This window comes from Macaca thibetana, chromosome 2, assembly GCF_024542745.1.
Source record: "Macaca thibetana thibetana isolate TM-01 chromosome 2, ASM2454274v1, whole genome shotgun sequence".
Classification (NCBI taxonomy): domain Eukaryota; kingdom Metazoa; phylum Chordata; class Mammalia; order Primates; family Cercopithecidae; genus Macaca; species Macaca thibetana.
In genome coordinates this window covers 19,362,257-19,383,416 of record NC_065579.1, presented here as the reverse complement: position 1 = coordinate 19,383,416, position 21,160 = coordinate 19,362,257, and the positions used below count along the sequence as shown (strand labels likewise).

General features: G+C 40.4%; 1 protein-coding gene across 4 annotated transcripts in view; it reads left to right on the top strand.

Moving 5' to 3' along the window:
* Positions 1–1,605: 1,605 nt before the first annotated feature.
* Positions 1,606–21,160, top strand: part of RBMS3 (RNA binding motif single stranded interacting protein 3) — a 1,212,964-nt gene continuing 1,193,409 nt past the window's right edge. For 2 of the 4 annotated variants that reach the window (XM_050779425.1, XM_050779427.1), the window contains exon 1: positions 1,635–1,653. The gene's annotated coding sequence lies outside the window, so the exon portion shown is untranslated. Of the gene's footprint in view, positions 1,654–21,160 lie in introns of all 4 variants that reach the window. The other 2 variants (XM_050779423.1, XM_050779422.1) reach the window with 2 other exon arrangements.

The following is a 21,160-nucleotide window of genomic DNA, read 5'->3' as shown; positions in this document are numbered from 1 at the left end:
AAGACAGGGTAGCTTGAGCTAGCCAGAGTGTAGAGGGCTACACTATTGAGCCCTCACACTGAGATATGATTCTAGAGAACAATGAAAACCAGGGTGAAATATAATGACCTTGTTATAATCAGTTTAGAGATGAGAGGCAATTATAGTCTAAAAGAAAGTAGCCCCCAAATAAGCTTTGAGGTGTTTGCCTATGACAGGTACATATCTTATACACATATACATATATATTATATATGATATATATATATGCACATATACACATACACATTCCTTCCCTTGTTACCACCCTCTTCTTCATACTATTATTTTCAAACAAGTAACCATTTTGTTTTAAAAACTGCTGATTGGGCCGGGCGCGGTGGCTCAAGCCTGTAATCCCAGCCCTTTGGGAGGCCGAGACGGGTGGATCACGAGGTCAGGAGATCGAGACCATCCTGGTTAATACGGTGAAACCCCGTCTCTACTAAAAAGTACAAAAAACTAGCCGAGCGAGGTGGCGGGCGCCTGTAGTCCCAGCTACTTGGGAGGCTGAGGCAGGAGAATGGCATGAACCCAGGAGGCGGAGCTTGCAGTGAGCTGAGATCTGGCCATTGCACTCCAGCCTGGGCGACAGAGCGAGACTCCGTCTCAAAAAATAAAATAAAATAAAATAAAAAAATAAAAACTGCTGATTGGGTTCATATAGGATTGCGTGTATCAGGGTAAAATAAATTCACTAATGGGATGACAGGTGTGAGGGTTCTCAGCTTTGAAACACATCCAGCTAGGGACATTTGCATTCTATGAGAAGTCTATGCTAATCTAACATTCGCACTCAGAGGAGAAGTTTAAATTGCAAATTTTGAAAAGCTTGAAGTCAGTAAATAATATTTTTGGGAGAGGAGTAGTGGTGCCAAGACAGTATCAGTGAGGAAGGCTAAGTGGAAGGCACGCATTTGCCAGGTGTGAATTCTCTGCTGGAGCTGAAATCACCTGTGAAGCCTGGGACTGGCAATGAATTTTGCTCCTTTCTGACAGGGGATTGCAAATTTTAAAGTACATTAGCATCACCTGGAGGGCTTGTAAAACCAATTGCTCAGCCTCACCTCCAGAGCTACTGACTCAAGAGGGTTGGGGTCAGGCCCGAGAATTTCTAGTTCTAAGAAATTCCCAGGTGATGCCTGTTCCAGGAACTGCACTTTGAGAACCATTGCCCTAAGAAAATGCTAATAGTAAACTTGTTTGTTAGAGAAGGTGGCAGAGAATAACTAAATAATCACAATGAAAGATTTTGCCTGTTGACGTTCAGTCTAGCTAATGTTTCTCCATAGCTTTGCAAGGTTGCTTTATTTCTTGGAAGGACATGATGTAAGGAAGGAGCAGGGACAAGAGGTACATGGAAATATTTTCCTCACCCTCCCAGGGACTTGATCCTAATTCTTTCCTTTTCCTAACTGCCCGTTTAGAGGGAAAGAAATCCGACGTCTCCCAGGCTGCTACAGCCACTGCTGAGAGCAGCATCTTATGCCAGTTTCCCCTGGCGGCTTCCCAGCCAGCCAGCCAGCCGCTCATCCTCCGTGGTGATGTCAGCACTCGCTGCTTCATCACACCTGGCTGAAGGAATCAGATAAGCTCCATGGGAAGAGGCCTGAGGAATGAGCACAGTCTTGACAGGTGAACCAAAGACCCTTTTGTTTTCTGGGCTGGGGCTGGCTGCCAGGTTGTGGATTTCTGTCAGTCAGCTGGCTGCCACACTTCTTTGCTTCTCTATTTTCCCGAAAAAGAAACCATTAGTGATTTGCAAAGCTGCTCCAGAGGATGTAGGGTTTCAATGTGAGACCGATATGGGGTTAGCATGGGGAAGCCATCTCTCTCCTTTGGCCCGAAGCCTCTGACAGGAGTGGGGCTTATTAATAATTGCAGTCAAGGGGGTATGTAGACAGTTATGCATTCTGGTAGTGAGTGGGTCCCGCCTGGAAGCTTTTGATAGAATTCCTGAGTGATGCTCTTCCAGTTTCAATGTGGGCTGACTGTGTCCTGAAGAATGGGCTGGGAAGCAGCTTTACATTCAGCGCCTCGAGGCAGATCACTCATCTGCGTTTGTTGCCCTGTCTGATGCTCCCCTACTTGGGACACCGGTGAGTTTTGTGCCCACTGTGATTGCTCCCCTGTATGTCTGGTGAAAATCATAGAGATATCCTTAAGAGTTAGAATATTTAAAGAAAATGTGTCCAGAGAATTTTTATCCAGTCCTATTCACATTGGATCAGCCAAGGTGGCAATGGGCTAACCTCAACCTCAGGCTGCTTCTCTCACCATGTGGTTTGTTGGGCATGGGGGATGAGGAACCCTGTGTGTGTGTGTTGTGGAGGTGGCTTCCTCTCTGGATATATTTATTCACAGATCAAAATCTTTGTAAAGGGAGTCTTTTTTTAATCTGTTTTGGGTTTGTTTTTTTTTTTTTTACATCATTACAATTGTTTACAGGTCTGGAGAATGGTCCTAAGAATCATTTCCTTAGGTAGAAGGGATGGGAGGGCAAGATAATACATTCTTATTTCTGTGGTGCAACATTGAGAAATGACCCCAGCGACTCACTCTGTTACCTGGAAAACCAGCTGAGACCTGGGGGCTTTCTTTGTCAGCAGCAAGGGGCAACCCAAGCTCAGCTTTCCCCGGGACTTGTGGCTTTCTCTCCTCTCAGGGAGAATGAAACCCTCATGGCCCCACGGCTCTCAGGTGCTGGGCAGAGAGTGCTTCCAGATACCTTCTGAAAAGAGCAGGCACCAAAGTCTACAATGAGTGGTACAAAAATGGTCTGATCATTCCTCCCCAGACAGAACTGCTTTCAGGCTTACTCTATAACAAGGCTTCTCAACTGTGGTATTCTTGGTATTTTGAGCCAGGTAATTTTTTGTTATGGAGGGCTTTCCTGTGCGCTGGAGGATGTTTAACAGCATCCTGGCCTCAACTCACTGGATGTCAATAGCAACCCTCGTCCCCAGTTATAGCAACCAAAAGTGTCTTCAGATGTTGCCAAATGTCCCTTGGGGATTAAAATTGTCTGTAATTGCGAATCACTGACTTATTAGAGGGGAGGTGCAGCATGGGTGGGAATATTCCACTGGAACAAAAACCCATTACTGCGTGGCCAGGTGATTGCCCAGGGCCCAGCATACCTCCCCATAGGAGGATGGAACTTACGCCTTCTCTTCACTCACTGACCTCATGTCTAAATCACGGTTTGTCCAAAATCAGAGCCCAAGATGTGGATTCACATAATTTACTTGGGGAAACAAGGAAGCATAAATGAAAGATTGGAACCAGGAAAGTTAAAGCAATATATTTTAATGAGTAGATTACTTCAGATAAATGAGGCTTGATGCCTCTCATTAATGTTTGAGGAACAGAGTAGAATGCATTTCAAAACTGTCCCTCCAAGAATGCGGTAGTTGAGGATTATCCACTCACTTTCATCCTGAAATTGTAGAGGCTGCCCCTGAAGACATGCAGGTTTGTTCATAGTTGATGACCAGCAAGCTCAGGTGGGACTGCAAAAAAGTCCTCAAGCATACTTGAAGAAAGATGGCAGATGCATAAGGTTAGAAACTCTCAGAATGCTGGAAACTGTCTAATGTAGCTATAAGTGAGTTTAGGTGTGTTGAGAGGATCAGTTGATTGGAACTTCAACAGCTTTCTCTACATTCTTTGTGAGTTTCCTCAATACAGTGTGTTCTTTAACCCATAGCATGTGATATTGAGAAATTTGTCCCAATTTCTGGTGCATGACAATAAGATCCACAAAGGGACCTTACTTGAAGGATACTCAGATTGCTATTATGTGAGCTAAAAAGAGAGATTTCTGAAGAGACCTTGGTTAAAGAAAGCAAAAGCTGTAAGGAGAAGAGAGAAGCAACTCAGTGCTTTCTGAAAATGCAAGAGTATCTGAAGGTTTGCTTTGCATATGGTCCTGAAAGTGTTAAAATTAATGTTTATCCCTTTCCATGTTGTCTGTCTTTACAAGGGATTTGTGATTTATCAGGGACATGCCTGTGTTAAAGAGCATGTGGAACATCCCTGGGACTTAGTATACAGACAGCATGCTTACTAGGTACTCTGAATTCTAGCAAGTCTGATGAAAGATGGGAATTAGAGTTATTGCTGTTTTCTGTGAATAAGGGAATTGAGATGCAATGTGGAGGGTCTGCAGGGATTTCAAAGACCTTAACTGGTTTTATGAGAGGCCACAATAGCCCAGGATTATTGCTCTTGCCTATGGGCGGAGAGGTTTGAATGCCAGCTGGAGTAGTTTGAATTAGATAGGACTAGCCATAAGAAGCTTCTGAAGCTTGCCTAGTAAGGAAGTGACATGATGAAAATGGTGGCAGAGGACTTCATTCTCACAACCGTTGGAGGGCGATTATTCACAATTATTTTAGTGGCTGGCTGGCTGGGTGAGAGGCAAGAGAGGCTGGAGTGGGAGAGACCCACCAAGAAGCTGTTATAATAATAGAGGATAAGATGGTGAAGATTGTAGAATCAAACTGAAATCCAGATAAGAATTTCAATCTTCTAGCAGTCCTTTCTAGATCTAAAAATAGCAAGGCAATACTAGGCCATCCTAATATTAATATAGAGAGTGTTTTCTGAGAAGTCCCTATAAATCATGGAATTATCTCATGTTGTAGCTGGAAGGATCTAGGGTCATCTACTCCAGTGGTGGCTAATTTGGATGTCTATTGAGGCCAGACAGGTAAGGTAAATGTGTGCAGCCAGTATGGCTTTAACGTATATACCTAACATTGTGTGGGCATGGAATGTTGGGTGCTGTGCAGCATTATGGTGGAACCAGCTCACAAGAGCTGATTGTTAAATTTTCAGAAAATTTGTAAGTTGGTTGACATCACAGTGATAATTTGAAATTAAACCTAGCAGGAGTATTTACACCACTGAAATTGGCAAACACTACAAATCAGAGCTCCCCATCTCCTAGGACCTGGTTGTTAAACGTTTATCAGCAGCGCACCACGGATACTGCAACAAACAAGAGCCACGTGCCCAGGCACGTCAACCTTGAAGGTCTGGTGGGAACATGGGCTGTTTCCAGATGTTCTAATTATTCAAGAATTGAACACCTTCATTTTACCCATGATGTAATACAGGCCTAGGTGAGAGTGTGGCATATCTGAGGAAATCATGAAGGCCAGAGTAGAAGGAACAAAGAGACATCCCTCAAACAGCATGTTATTAAAACAGGTATCCATTCTCAATGCATTGCTTGAAGAGAATTGGACAAAAGATGCTCCACAAATATGAAAAAAAATGGCATGGCATTCTTTAGCCTTAGCATGTAACATCTCTTTTATGTTAGTTATTGGGTTAGGTGTGTTTGGCCAAAGAACTGATGAGATCAGGGACTACCAAGTAACGGGGGAATATTTACTACTTCTCTAATCAGTTACTTTTACTAAGAAGCAAATAGAAAAGCAAATATAAGCAAAATTAGACAAGCTGATATTTGACTCTTGGGTGGGTATTGCAATTCTTCAGCTCCCCCTATGTCTGTGGAAAGAAACAGGTGCTTTCTGTGATCCCTCTTAATTTAAACCTTGGGAGACAATTTTGCATGACTGACACAGATGGCTTATGCTTACATTGCCTCAATACTATTTCAATAGATTGTTTTCTCTTCTGCTCCATTACAAAAATATTTAGAACTTCATATTATTCTAGACAACTCACAGGCAACTGGGAAAGAATCCTAAATTTAGCTAATTTCATAAAAAAGGATCTAAGGTACACTTCAGCTTCAAATCCGCTGAGTAGTAAAAGAATTTTCTCCTAATTGACTGTTTTTCATGTAGAAGGTTCTGGGGGAAAAAAGTAACAATTAAGTTAAAAGCTACCTTTGTGTCATAAATCTAAGTACCTTGACAAAGATGACTTATTTTAAATTAATTGCAAAGAACTTTTGCAAAATTATATAGGATTTTGAAAGACTTTATACATAGAACAATATAGTCAAGTAGTTAATTTCTTTCTCTTAACTTGGAAACTTTAATTAAGGTTTCCTGTTCCATAACTTTGTTAGATCACTGTCCTGGCTTGGTCTTAAAATAAGTTTTATGGCCTTGTTGACCTTCATTTACCTTAGAAATAGAAACAAGTCAACCTTCTTTCCTTCAGTGTGAGAGGATAAAAGCTCTGTGCATCTTAAAATACTGCAAACTTACTTGGCTGGTGGCTTGCAATTTAGTAGTTTTTTAGTGTTCTCTTGGAAATGTTTGCTAGCTCATTAACCACTGCTCATGCCCTCTTGAATTGCTCTTTATCTTCACACCATTACAAGTTTTGCTCTTTCTAAAACCAGTTTAACACAGGAGCCATCAGAAAAGGAGTTATTTTATTGACTAGAAACCGGAGCCATACTATTTATAGTTCAGATGAAGGCAAGCCTTAAGGGATGGCTACACGTTCCTCACCTGGTCTCCTCTCTTCTGAGAACTTGGCAGGATTAGACTTTTCAGCTGCTTGGTGGCAAGGTTGAGGCCCTAGGAGCCGTTCTAAACCAATGAGCTGTGGTCAAAAGTGGTATCTGCTGACTGGCAATGTTCTGATTCATAGCTGATCGATCAGCGGGACTTGGAGTGAGTGACTTTGGTAACAGAGCGTCCCCACCCCCTCCTCTGGTGCCCCACGTGGATGTGTAGTATAAGCAAGAAATGAACTTATTTTAAGCCATTGAGGTTTGGGCACTAGCTGTTACTGTACTGTAAACTATCCTGTCCTGAGTGATATCCAGCAGTCCTGTGATTCTGAGAGAAGTGACTCAAAGTCTAGAGAAGTGCCTTGTACCCCTGAGCGCTTTGTTGTTTTCCAAGTTATCTGATGACTGGGGTGTGAAAGCTCGGAAAGACCTTCAGTCACGCAGAAAATTTATAGTCAGTTTTAAGGTGTAATTCTTAACCCCTACCACCATAACCACTAGGACTATTTTCTCTTTCAGTTTTCTCAAATTAACTTTTGCACTAAGACTTGATGGGTGAGAAGAAGCCAGACTGCTTGTATTTTGGATGGGGGTAAGCTTTTCAAGTTTAAAAAGCTAGTGCAAAGGCCCAGAGGCGAGAAAGAGCTTGACATGTTAATCTCAATGGAAGGGTACAAAGTATACTATGATGGATTCTGTGGGTTCCGACCACCCCAGGTTTTATCTCCAGCACAGTGCACTCAGTGAGTGTCAGCTGCTAATGGCTCACAGCAGCCACCTTCTTTGGAGCATTGCTCTCCACAACTGGGAGGCACCAAAACCAGAAGCTTCTTACTCCTTCCCTCCCCCTTCTCAGGAGGGGGAGCTCACAGCTAATGACTGACTGCCTTGGGGAACAAAATGCTGTACCATTGCCTCCAGGGAGGATACTTGTGCTTTGTAGTGTATGTCCCAGAGCATCTCCTCACTCCCAAACAGGCAAATCTGGATCCTACCTGAGGCTTCTGTCTCCTTTACAGTAGCAAGGAGTAAGTAATAAAGCGAGTGCCTTAGTCTATTATTGCTGCCAAAACAGAATACTTGAGACTGGTAATTGATAAAGAACAGACATTTATTGCTCACAGTTTTAAAGGCTGGGAGGTCCAAGATAAAGGTGCCAGCAGGTTTCTGTCTGGTGAGGGCCCAGTCTCTGTCTCCTAGGTGGTGCCTTGAATGCTGCCTCTTCTGGAGGGGAGAAAAACTGTTCCTCATGTGTCAGAAGAGCAAGAGTGGAGGAATGTTGTGTCCTTACATGATGGAAAGGAGAAGAAAGCAAACCCATTCCCACAAACCCTTTTTGTACTGGGATTAATCCATTCATAAGGGTGGAGCCCGCATGACCTAAACACCTCCCATTAAGCCCCAGCCACGAACACTGATGTATCGGGGATTAAGTTTCAATGTGAGTTTTGGAGGGGACAAAAACATTCAAACCATAGCACCATCCTTGTTTAGCCCCGTTCTCTTTTCTATCCTGCTTTCCTCATCCCATTATACATTCATTTCTTCAACACGTTATATGCATCCAGGTCTCTATCTCATGCTCTGCTTCTAGAGAACTCAACAGAACACATGTACTGTGATAGGAAAGGGTCCTATGAGCAACATATGTGAAGAAACACTGCATGCTATTAACTTTTCTTGGAAGTTCCTCATAACTAATGGGGCATTAAATCCTCTTAAGTCCTGCAACAGAGAAATTTGTTTAACCTTGAATAATCTATTTAACTTTGAGACTTTAAAGAGCTCTGATATGGAATCAGGGATCTCAGCTTCAGACCCCTGCTTTGCAGTTACTAGTTGTATAATCTCATTCAAGGTCCCTAATCCTGTTGAACTTCCCTTTCCTCTCAGTAAAATGGTATTATATTCATTGCTAGTGAAAAAGTAAATATGTAAAGTAAAATAACCATTTTGTAAAATATTTGACAGTTTTTTTTGTAAAGTTAAACATAAATGTATAAACCACCAGTTTTCCTAGGTTTCCTCCCAAGACAGATGACAATGTATGTCCACACAGACATACACACAACATTCATAGCATTATTTATAATGGAACAAAGATGGAGACAACCTAAATGTCTACAAGCTGTGGTATAGCCCCATAGTGCAATACTATTCAGCAATAAAAAGGAAAGAACTACTGATACATGCTACAGCACAAACCTCAAAAACATTATGCTATGGGAACAAAGACAGAAGACAACATAGCATATGATTCCATTTGTACAAAATTCCCAGATCAGAGGTTGCCTGGGCTTTGGGTTAGTAGTGGGGGTTGACTGCAAATGAGCACAGGGAAACTTTTGAGGGTGATGGAAATGTTTTAAAATTGGATTTTGGAGATTGTTGTGTAACTTTATAGACTTAATGACCATCAGTTGAATGTTGTATTTACAATGGCTGATTTTTATGGTATGCATGCTACACCTCAGCAAAACTGCTACGACATGCTCTGAGAGAGTACTTCCTTGCTCTGACCTGCCTTAAAAATATATTTTTTGTAGATACACGAATTTGTCTAATAAAAAATAGTTTTAAAGGAAAGGAAGGAGGACTGTAATAGTTACCTCATGGGATTACTGTGAGGATCGCCTGAGATAAGCACTCAGTGTTTGATACATGTTAACTATTGTTGTCGTTTTTGTAATTCTGTTGTAGTTGAACCAGCATTTCCTCATTTATTTTTAAGAGCAAAACTTATTTTTCTAGGAATATAAATATGATAATGGGCTATTTTGGGATCTGTTATCTAAGACATTTTACGTATTGGCTTTTCTCCTTTTTAATACTCTGTGGTTTATTTTGTTTGTTTTCCTTGTAACTTACCTGGGGTATGTTAAATTTCAAAAAAGCTTTTTTATTTCCTATGTACAGACAGACTGTAAAACATGACTTTTCAGTATTTCAGATACAACAAAATATTAATTTGTGGGTTCTAGTAAGGACACAGAGTTCTACAACAGGTATTACGTTCTGATAAAATTCATATTATTTTTGAGATATTGAATACAGTATGTTAGGCCAAATGTCTCTGAAAGACCAAGACATATTTTCCCTTTACATCTTTTAGACATTAGACACACCGAAAATCTCACCTATGTGACCTTGTGTTTTTGAAAGGCAAATACATCTGCTGGTGTACTGTTGTTGGCTTAGCCAGAAATTATTGTTAATTTTGCCCCCCAAAAGGCAGATTACTAAAATACATTAGTGTTTTGGGCAAGTGCAGTATAGAACAATTTGGACCAATTTAAGCCATCAGAGTAAGATTGCACCCAAACAGAAGTGCTTGTAGAAATGAATTGACGACTCCAGTAGTTTTAAATCAATGCATGCTGGGCAATCAGACTCCCTTATCGCTCCCTAAAATGACCTGCTTAAAGGAAATTGAAGCACTGTTATAGTTGAGATAGCTGTGCAATCCACATGCTCAAAGTGGTGATCACCTTCAAATTTAAGCACTTAATTTAAGAGCTCCAATAATTTTAAATTGCTATGTGCCGCAAAGAGTGACAGACGGTTACCAGAGTGCGCCAGTATTTTTAAAACACTTCTGTTCAGTGTAATATATTTCTGTGGAAAGGTTCACAGCAAGTTGAAGCAAATTTCCAAATTAACATTGAAAAATGGAAAGCGACATAGCGACAAACTTCAGGTTGGTTTTCTTTTCTTCGTTTCTTTTTTTTTTTCCCCCAGCCAAAAGAAAGGAGTAAGCCTAGTCACTCATCTTTCCTTTGTATTGAAAAGCCACAGGGATTTGTCAGGAGCTAAAAATAAGTCTGTCTTTTTCAGTATGGAACCCCCTGGCGAAGCCACACTTGGCCGCAGAATAGCTCTGTAGAGAGGACCAGGGAGAATGGCCCTTGGAGCCAAAGGGAGAGAGACAGCTTGCATTAATCCAGCTGGGCTCTGAAAATCCCTGCTTGAGTTTTGAAGCACTAGGGGAGGAAACAGGAACCTGGACCCAGGGTAGTGAAATTTACATGGTGCAATCCAGATGGCTCAGGGGATTGGAAGTGCCTCTGTGTCCACCTGTCTCTCCTCTCCTGCTCTGAATTTCCTCTGAATTTCAGGTCCTTGGCCCTGCCCTGGGCTCACCCCGCCCCCTGGAAGTTCTGTTCATTGGGCTGGGCATGCCTCACCCCTCTTTCTTCCTGTTCCTCCCATCTTCCTTTGATGTGAAGTTCCTCTGCTTTCCTGGATATCTAGATTACCAGTTATGGCTCAGCATTGGCTCCTTTCCTTCCCTGCCTCCACTTTTCTCTCTCTCCATCCCATTCTCACAATATCCTTCTAAATTTCTAATAGGGTCTAATTTTTCTTCCACAATTGGATTAACAGCCAACAGCCTCTTTTAAACTCTTCATTAAAAATTGAAACATTTTAGAAATCTATTTTGATACACTTCATACAATAAACCATACCCATTTTTGTTGCCTCGGTTTTGTTGTTGTTTTGAAAAAACTTGCATCTAAGTAACCATCACTACAATCAAGATGTAGAATATTTGTCACCCCAAATGTTCCTTCATCTCCCTTTGTGGTCAGTTCCTCTGACCCTGGCCCTAGGAAACCACTGATCTGTTTTCTGTCACTGCAGATTAATTGTGCTTGATTCTTCACCAATAAAATGGTGATTAGAACTTCCACTGTACAGGTTGTCCTGCGACTGACGGGGGAACTAGTGTGTCTCAGCAAATTTTGGTCCCTACCCCCTGGGGACTGGGGGGAGAGCCTTAAATAGCCTCCTACAAGCCTGAATTTCTTTTGAAGTTTTGTGTGTAAGTTAAAAATGTTATGCTATTTCTCATTTTGTTTAACTTGTATCCATGTTTGTTGTAACTTAAAAATTATATTCTAAATTACCATCCAGTAAAAAAAAAAAAAAAAAAAAAAAAAAAGTGCTCCTGGAAGATGTACTCTATTTACTCAGTGGTTTCCAGCATGCTCTGACTTACTGATACTCTGCCTGCAATGAAGGTCTATCTAGGAGCTATCTCAGTTTGGGGAGATACTTAAAATATTCCTCCTAGCCAGTCCGGCCACAGAGCTGTCACTCAGGATCCTCATTCTCATATTAAGCTCAGTCATAAGCAAAGTTGGTTTAGCAGTGTGGGCCTTCTCTAAACAGTACTTAGGGAGGAACATGGTTCAAGAAAACTTTCATTTGGCAATACAGATCCAAGGCAGAAATGGACTCATCTGCAAGCCTTACATGCTTAGAGGCTACCTCTACATATGGAATTCTTGACTGCATTTATAGGGTTTATTCAAATATTATTAGTCTCTATATATTGAATTTCTTGTATATGCCAGGCACTGTTCTAAGTGCACCATTGCTTTTTGCATTTACTTTACAACAAGATTCTGCAAAGTAGAAACTGAAATCTTCATTTTGTTGATGAAGAAATTGGCCCCTTAGAGGTATTTATCCCAGGTTACTAAAATTTGCACAAGTACCACAGCAGGTAAGTTTGCAGTTTATAGTCACACTAAACCCAAACTTATTCACCAGCAGCATCTCTGTATTAAAACACATCTGGTACCAAAATAAAAGGTGGACGTCCAATGAACTATTATCTCAGATTTAGTGGGTTTTTCCATTGTTGAATGGGATGCTTTTGCCAGGAGTCTCCGATGATGTGGTGGTGGTGGTGGTGGTGGTGGTGGTGGTGTTTTGTGCGCATCTGTCTGTCTGTCTTCTCCCCTCTATTACCCTACTTTACCTCCCTTTCCTGTCCTGATTCAGAACTGGAAAGGATGGTTCCCTCTGGAAAGTCAGATCTCTGGGGATGACAAATGGCTTTGATCTTCTATGTGAAAAGGGTCTCAGAAGAGAAATTGGTGAATGATATGCTATGGGGCTGTGCTGGAGGGCATCCGTCACTTGGGCTGCCTGGACACCTGTGACTAGGGTTGAAAGGGGTTATGGATTCCAGCTAAATCAGGGAGGGGTGGATAGCATGCCTTGATTTGAGAGGCTCTTATTCTATTGCAGGCAAGTCACACAGAAATAGACAGGGCCTGGCTGCTGTGGGATGCAGGGATGAGGGCACAACATGTCCTTGGTTCTAGGGAAGGATTCAGTTCCAAATGGAAGCTAAACATCTTGCCTCCTGTCTCCCTGGCAGCCCCCTCCAATCCCCATAGAGGAAGGGCGACTTTTCATTTGGAACAATGCTAATGGAGTCATTTGGGTCAGTGTCTCCGAGATAAAATCTGTCACTCCCTTCTGCAGGCTCATTATTTCTACCTTCAGGCGGCAAGGAGGCAGAGGCGGCAGAACACAAGAGGGTAGGGCTGTTCCCTCTCAGGGCACACTCTCTCTCTCTCTCTCTTCCTCTCCCTCTGTCCCTCCCTCCCTCTCTCTCTCTCTCTCTATCTGTGTGTGTGTGTGTGTGCGCGCACGCGCGCGCATGATTGTGGTCTTAAAGGTATGATGAATTACGGGCAAACCTTTTGTCTTAAACAGGGTGTCAGTGTTTACATTCTGTACATAAATTTTATTTCCCTGAAAAGTCTGCTCCCAATCTACTTCTGTATATGCTTTAGTATAGCCATTTAACAACAACAACAATAACAAAAGAATGAGCTGCATACAGGGCCGGACTTGGCCTGAAATTACATCCCACATAGCTCTAATTGTTCAGTAATTTAAACAGAAGAGTGGCATTATGTTGACTCGGCGATTTAAAATTATGCTAAAGCAGGATTTTGCCAGCTGGATCCTTGGCCTCGTTCAGGAACATACTTGGCTGTGTGCAACAGGGACCACTAATCCATGAGGATAGAGAAAATGAAAATTTTTAAAAAGGCAGAGTATTCTCCACACCAGCAAACCATCACCAATCAAAGTGCTAGGACTTTACGATAAGTAGAGACCCAGTGGTTACTTAGGCAGTGTTAGCAGTTTGTACTTGTATGAGAGAAAGGGCACCTGTGAGCTCAGCTGTCATTCAAAGGTGAGATGCCGCCTTCGTTTAACAGCAAGGACAGGGGCATGCATGCTGGATTTTTGTCTCCAGTCCTTGAACAGATACAACCTTTTCTAAAAACCTGGCTCTGTTCTGCACCTTCCTGAACAGTATCCTAGGGAAATATTGGCAATTAAGTGGTTTCATGGGCCTCTAATTTTTCTCAGCGATTCAAATTTTAATGCCCATAGGGCTTCCCAGCTGAAGGTTGACTGGGAACTTTACTGAAGTATGTTTTCTTTGTCCTTACAAAGCGGGGAAGCTACTTTATTTTCCATCATATAAATTCATATGACTGGCCATGTGGCTGCTTTAATGACCATCATCTAAGACCTTGTGGCTGTTTTAATAGCCACATGCCCCAATGCTCCTCTCTGTACAGTCAGAGCTGATTTTTGTAAAGTGTGAATCTGGACTCCGTGTTGCCAGGTCTTCACAATTTTCATTCTGGATTATAATGTAAAAGTTCCCAATATTTAAATATAAGGCAACCAACTGACCAAACAAATATACACAACAATCAGGGAAGCTCCAGAGAGCTAGGACAGTGACAGAGGCTGATAAATGATTTCTCCAGGGCAACTCTGTCAGGATATAACACCGCTATGGGCCGGATAGGACTGATGGATCAGTAGTTTTGACACCTGTTCCCTCCAGTCTTTTAGCATTTTAGACTAAGACTAAAATGTGTGTCTTGCCTCCTCTGAAAGGGGGCTGTTGTAGGTGACAGGGATACTGCACTTGGCATTAGAATTGCTTTTGGTCAGGTCGAGCTTTGGCACCTGAATGATTGTAAGCAGGTTATTTCTCTACTCTGCACTTGGCTTACTTGCCTTGTCAGTGAAACGTGAATGAGTGCTGGCCTTGTCCCTTCCTTGTTGTTTTTATCCAGATACAACGAGGAATGGATATGAAAGCACCATACTTGGTGAACTCTCGAGCACTACAGAGGGTGACATCCTGGGCTGGTGGTCAAAGATTGGGGTTGTGCCCTGATGAATTTATAACTAACCAGCTGTGAGATCTGGTCAAGTTGTGTGATCATTCTGGGATTCATGCTCCTTATCTGTAAAGACAAGGCTTTTTTAAGGGAAGCAGTAGAGTGAATAAGAGGAGGCAAACCTGAAATCAGGTTGTAGCTCTGGCAATTATTTACTGTGAGATCTGGCTCAGCCAAGTGATCCCTTGCTATTCATGGTGATCTGGCAGCATCAGCATCTCCTGGAGCTTTTTAGAAATTCAGAGTTTCAGGCCACACCCCATATTTGCTGAATCAGAATCTATTCCCTAAACAATTTGTAAACTCATTAAACTTTGAGAAGCATTGACTTAAGCTAGTGGAACTTGAAACGTAGTCCTGGATGAGCAGCATTATCATTTGGGAACTCCTTAAAAATATATAACTTATCAGAGCCCCTCTTAGACCTACTGAATTAGCAATCTGAAGATGGGGACCAGGAGTCTGTGGTTTAATAAAGCCTTTAGGTGATCCTGATGTGCACTGGTGAAGCCTATTTGTGCTTCCATTACCTCCTCATCTCTAATGTATTTGCATGAATAAATCTACCATTGGGGCATTTTAAGGATGAAAAAAATATATGGCATAGTATAGTAGAATGGAATGTACTATAATATATATTATGTGTGTGTGTGTATATATATATATATAAAATCATGTGTATGATGAGCAGAACATAATGTGCAGTATAGATCGGCAAATAAATTGGATACAAGATAATTGGTAATGGTCTATACCAGTTATGGTTTCAAGCTAACAGAAGCAAACCCTGGCTAACCCAAGCAAAATGAAATTTATGGATGGATACATTGTAGATTATATAATTAAAATTTTAAAAATGAGCCTTCAGTGCTTGGAAAAGGCAACAACCAGGGAAGCTCCAGGGATCTAGGACAGTTATAGCAGCTGATAAATGGTCTTTCCAGGGCACCTCTGTGAGGATGAATCACCTCTAGTTGCCTTTGGGGCCATTCTATTCAAGATCCAAATTTTTGGTAAGGAAACTGCCTGGCAGGCTTGGGTCATCTGGAGGACAAGGCCCCTGAATTGCTATGTAGTGAGGGTGGAGGAGTTCTTCAAAGGAATCTGCTGTTGTTATAAAAAAAAAAAAACCAAATGTGAGAATGGGAACTAGACAAGCCGCTCAACAGATGCTCATTACAGATATTTCTAGCTCCAGTATTCTGAGTCTAACATTCTGCATGGACCTCAGGCCTGGCACAGCGATGGGAGATCCTGGAGCAGCAAGCTAAAAGATAGGGCTGGTGCTTTCAGGAAACCTCCTGGCTGTTCCCTTCCACGCACAGCTGGGGGACTTTTCTCTGTATCAGACTGGAATAGTTTTCCCTTGGGTGATGGAAGGGAGTGTATGTGCCTAGAACCACGTGTGCTTTCACAAACACAACTGTTGCTCATGTATGTCCCTGCTCATGCCGTGAAATGTGAGGTTTTCCTTGAGAAAGGGCCACTCCTGCCTGCTCACTAACAAAGCCAAGAAGTATACAGCAAAATATGTAAGGATGTCACATTGGACATCTTCCTTTCTCTACCATAGTTTTGTAAGTGGTACAAACCCATATAAGACAAACCCATTCCTGAATTTTGCCATATTGGCAGTATGCACCATTTGTTTTTATGAACATTTTGCTCATGTGGGAAAAATGACTATGCATTGCTCGGGCTCTAGCCCTGTTATTTTTTGCTCCTCTTGATTTTACCAGTTTATCACCAAAAACAACCCTTCTGAATGTGGGGGTTTCCCCTGGCATGTGTCTGTGCTATGGAAACAGTAGCTCATAATGGCCAGTCTGTGAGGGGAAGTTGGTGTGAATGCTGCTTATTTAATGTGCATGTGAGGGAAGAAGAGGTTTCAAAGGCCTTTTAAAAGGATTGTACTGATATCTTAAGAATCATCTGGTGCCTCATAATATTTGCTAATCAAACCACAGAAAACCTGGAGAGGCTGTGCGGTTCAGTGGTTACAGTACCCACCTGCCCATCAAGCAGGCTTGTCCCGGCATTAACCATTAACTGTCTTTGTCACACATCTGGGCTAACTTGCTCTTTCATTTCAACTTATGATAGAGACATCAATAATTAGCCCACAAAATTGTAGTTAAAATAACCAGTAGAACCAGGACAAAATAGCCAATATCAATAAAAAAATTAATTGGCTTTAGATCTGAAAGAGCATCAAGTTCCTGAGCGCAATATTAGAGGTAAGTTCATGTTTGCGGGAGTAGGAAAGCTTGTGAAGTGCTCTGGTGAGAAAAACAGGTAACAATGGCATCATCTTTTATAAAAGGGGTTGTATTCTAGTGTCCTAATGGAAGGTAGAAATTGCATACAATTATGATAACCTTTAGAAATCTCTGAAATATCACATGGGGTTTTGTATGTATGCATATGCAGCGATATAATATGTAGTATAAAATGTAACATTATATAACATGGCTTGCATTATAATTATGTAACATGTATATATAATGTGATACATATTATATTTTATATGTAATATGTTATATAACATTTATATAGTACATTATAAATACAGTAGTCCCCCTTATCTACAGAGGATATATTCCAAAAGCCCCAGTGGATACCTGAAACCATAAATAATATCAAACCATATATATATACTGTTTTCTCCTATACATGCACACCTATGACAAAGTTTAATTTGTAAATTTGGCACAGGAGAGATTAATAACTAGTAATAAAATTGAACAATTAAAACAATATACTATAATAAAAATTATGTGAATGTGGTCTCTCTCTCTCTCTCTGAAAATATCTTATGTAATATTTCCACATTGTGGTTGACAGGGGATGGGGATGGGAGTGAAGACACAAAATAAGGGGAAACTGACGTACTTGTGTATTATACACACAGGTAAATATATTCTTGTGTTTATAATACATAAATCTAAGTAATACACATACACATGTTTATATATATAACATATTGTATATATTATATAAATATATACTATATATTACCTATATAATATACAATTGATATTAAATTTATATTATATATGAACTTTACAAGTTTATAATGTTATAAACATATGTAGCAGTTGTATTTGAATACATGTTCAAAATATAATTTCACAGAATTTTAATTATGTAAGCAAATCTGCTTATATTTGAATTCCCAGAAGTTATGGCACAGGTGATTAACTTCTTTTTACCTCGCAGCCTTACTTGTAGAGTAGAAAGTGCCTTCTCTTGGCTCCATTTGGAAGTCCCTCATTTTACCCTGGTATATAGGTACAGTCTAAGCTCAGCATTTGGTGCTATGCTGGCTTTTCTGCCCAAATGCTATGAATTTAAGCTATGCATAAATATAAAACATGGGGTCATGTTTGAAGTCTGGTTCTTTACCAATCTTAGTTTTAGACCTAAGTAATTTGGGAGCACAAGAAGCCAAAGAAATTTTTAATCTGCTAGAAGTGTCTTCAAGAATGGCAGTTAAGTATCCATTCAAAGACAGACTGGATTAAGAAAATGTGGCACATATACACCATGGAATACTATGCAGCCATAAAAAAGGATGAGTTTGTGTCCTTTGTAGGGACATGGATGCAGCTGGAAACCATCATTCTTAGCAAACTATCACAAGAACAGAAAACCAAACACCACATGTTCTCACTCATAGGTGGGAACTGAACAATGAGATCACTCGGACTCGGGAAGGAGAACATCACACACTGGGGCCTATCACGGGGAGGGGGGAGGGGGGAGGGATTGCATTGGGAGTTATACCTGATGTAAATGACGAGTTGATGGGTGCTGACGAGTTGATTGGTATAGCACACCAACATGGCACAAGTATACATATGTAACAAACCTGCATGTTATGCACATGTACCCTAGAACTTAAAGTATAATAATAATTTAAAAAAAAAAAGAAAAACTGAGTATTCCTGGCAGATGGGTGATATTTTAAATCCTCATAATTTATTCACTCTTATTTTAACCATCATAAAAATTTTAGTCTATCAATTATACACGAAACTGAATATTAAAAGCCAGGAAAGAAACACTCTGGCATGTATTTATTTTGAGCCCAGTCACCTCAAATTATAAACAAGTTCTATACTATGTCTGCACAAATGCACATGTATATTACATAGCCAAGTATTATGTAAATCAACAATTATTGTCGCACACACTATTTTCATACAAACTCTAATATGATTTTCATAACTGTTTCTCAAACATGTTTAGAATTTCCCTCCCCAATGACCTCTGTTTATTAGCATCTTATATACCTTTTCTTTCCATTGTAGTTATAAAGCAAAAGAGGCTACCTTGCAAAGTAAATTTCTTCCTATCTTTCTTGCAGAAGATAATACACTGGTGGCGGTTTTTGATTTGTTTTTTGTTTTGTTTTTTTGCTCAGTTTTGCTTTGGATAGCCTAAAAAGAATTAAAATTTGTTTTGGGGTATGTTTTTTTGGAATCTATCTTTTCTTAGTTTGGTCATTGAAAAAGTAAACATTTGAAAGAAAAAGATCAGGAAATACAGAGAAACATGTTGTGTTTCAAATGAAGTTTTCCCCTCTGGTTCTCTCTACCACCTGCCTTTTTAAAGGAAACTCAGCTGACAGCAGAATTAGTGCCTCTCAAAGTTCCCAAATATGCACAATGTCTTCCTTTATGACAGAACTCTCTTAATTGTCATTTCAGGTTGTTGAAAATGACAGGAATAAAACAGAAAACAAGAGTTTTGTGTGGAATAAGCATAGAGTTCATCATATCTATTAAAAATTCTAATGACATGAAAGCCAATTATTGTGAATTCAGGTGGTTATTCTGAATGTACTTAGGTACGTGACAGTTGAGGTAAACATTTTGGCCCCAGACAGCTCCATTAATTAATTACTACTTAGGATTCTAAAGCTTGCTTAAATGCTTCAAGAGCTGTGTGGAATATTTATAAGATACATACTCAAGGCAAGTCCAGACAGGCAAACCACGTACTTAATAACATTTTTCCACATACTTGTTTGACTTTGACATATTAGAATAAAGCTCTGTATAAAATATGAAAAATATTTTACACCACCTTCCATTTTTCTCTATAGAGAAATGTATATAGAAAAATCTATAGCAACTTAAAATGGAAAAAAAAAAAATTGGTGTGTCTGAAGAGGGCAGCCTTTCCACAATTTCTTGGAATTCACTCCACTTAAATATACACATATACACATTGCATTGGGCAGCCCTTTTTTTTTTTTTTTCCATTTAATGCTTGTGACTGCTTTTACATGTGCTGGCCCTAAATCTTATTCTCCAAAAATTAGGCTCAATTCTCCACTTCATGTCACTCCTCCATGGTTTTTTTTTTTTTTTTTTTCAGTTTCAAATTATGTAGGTGGCAACAATATTCTTCAAAACAGAAGTCTGTATTTGAAATAATTAACTTTCCCCCAATTTACTAATGAGTATTTTAAGGATATACAGTTGCTTTTTTAGATGAAGTTGTATAGAAGTAAGTTGTTTCTTCTTTTAATAATTATAAAATCTTTAGTTTCTTTGGGGGAAAAATTGACGTACTTTTCAAACTTTTCTATACGATTGATGCCCACAAGGATTAGCTATATGATCATTTTCAAGAAAAGTCATATATGTGCTCTCTTTGGCATACTCCATTCAGTCATAGAGCAAGAATTTAAATGTTTTCTACCTGTAAGCACATCCACCTTGAGAAGCATGCGCACTGAGGGCAGTTTGTACCTGACAGCATGGAGGATGATTCACTGCTGGGGCCGTGGCTATGCTCTCCTTGGTACCTACAGCCAAATGGTCAAGTTGGAGCCATGTTACAACTGCCAGTGGTTGGGGAGCTCATTGCAACTGAGGGGGAATCTTGCTACTTTTGCAGAGGAGAAGTTGGTCCTCCCACTTCATTTTATGCTGCAGGTAAAGAGGTGAGAGAAAATCCCAGGGTAACAGTGGAGGGTTGCACAGTGTCTCTGGATGTGTTCTTATAGGGGAAACTTCTTGGGAGTTTCATGTCTCTTTGTGATTAGGATAGAAAGAAGGATCTCCAATTTCATGGGGTGTTAATTAAACCACATTTAAAATTCAGCAAATGCCTCCACCACTTTCAATCTTTGAAAGGCTTTGTGGATTATAGTGCATTGGTAGCATTTAAGTCCAGGGAGGTCTGACCCTCCTGAGAATTCATATGGCTTTGAGGAAAATGTGATTGGATTGGAATTCTGGTTAGGGGCAGCTCCATTCCCAGAAACTGTGTTCTAGCTAGACTGTGGCCCATTTAACATGGTCCTGTGTACGACAGCACTATTATGAAAACACCTTGAAAGTATATAATGTGATATATGAATATTTAAAGACTCATGTATTCCTGGAAAATTTGACTTTAGTTCAACCTTCTCAATTTATAGATGAGCAGAAATGACTTGATTAATGCCACATGATTAGTCTCAGATCTAGAAGAAATAAAATGTTTCCAGATTTCTTTCCATATAACTTATATGGTGAGCAGCCTCCAAATGGCCTCCAATACCTGCCCCCTGGTATTAATACCCTGGTGTAGTCAACTCCCACATTGTACCAGAATTGGTTTGCTTGGCAACCATTGTCTGTAATCATGGGTGACTAATGAGGAAATTCAAGATTTCTTTTGT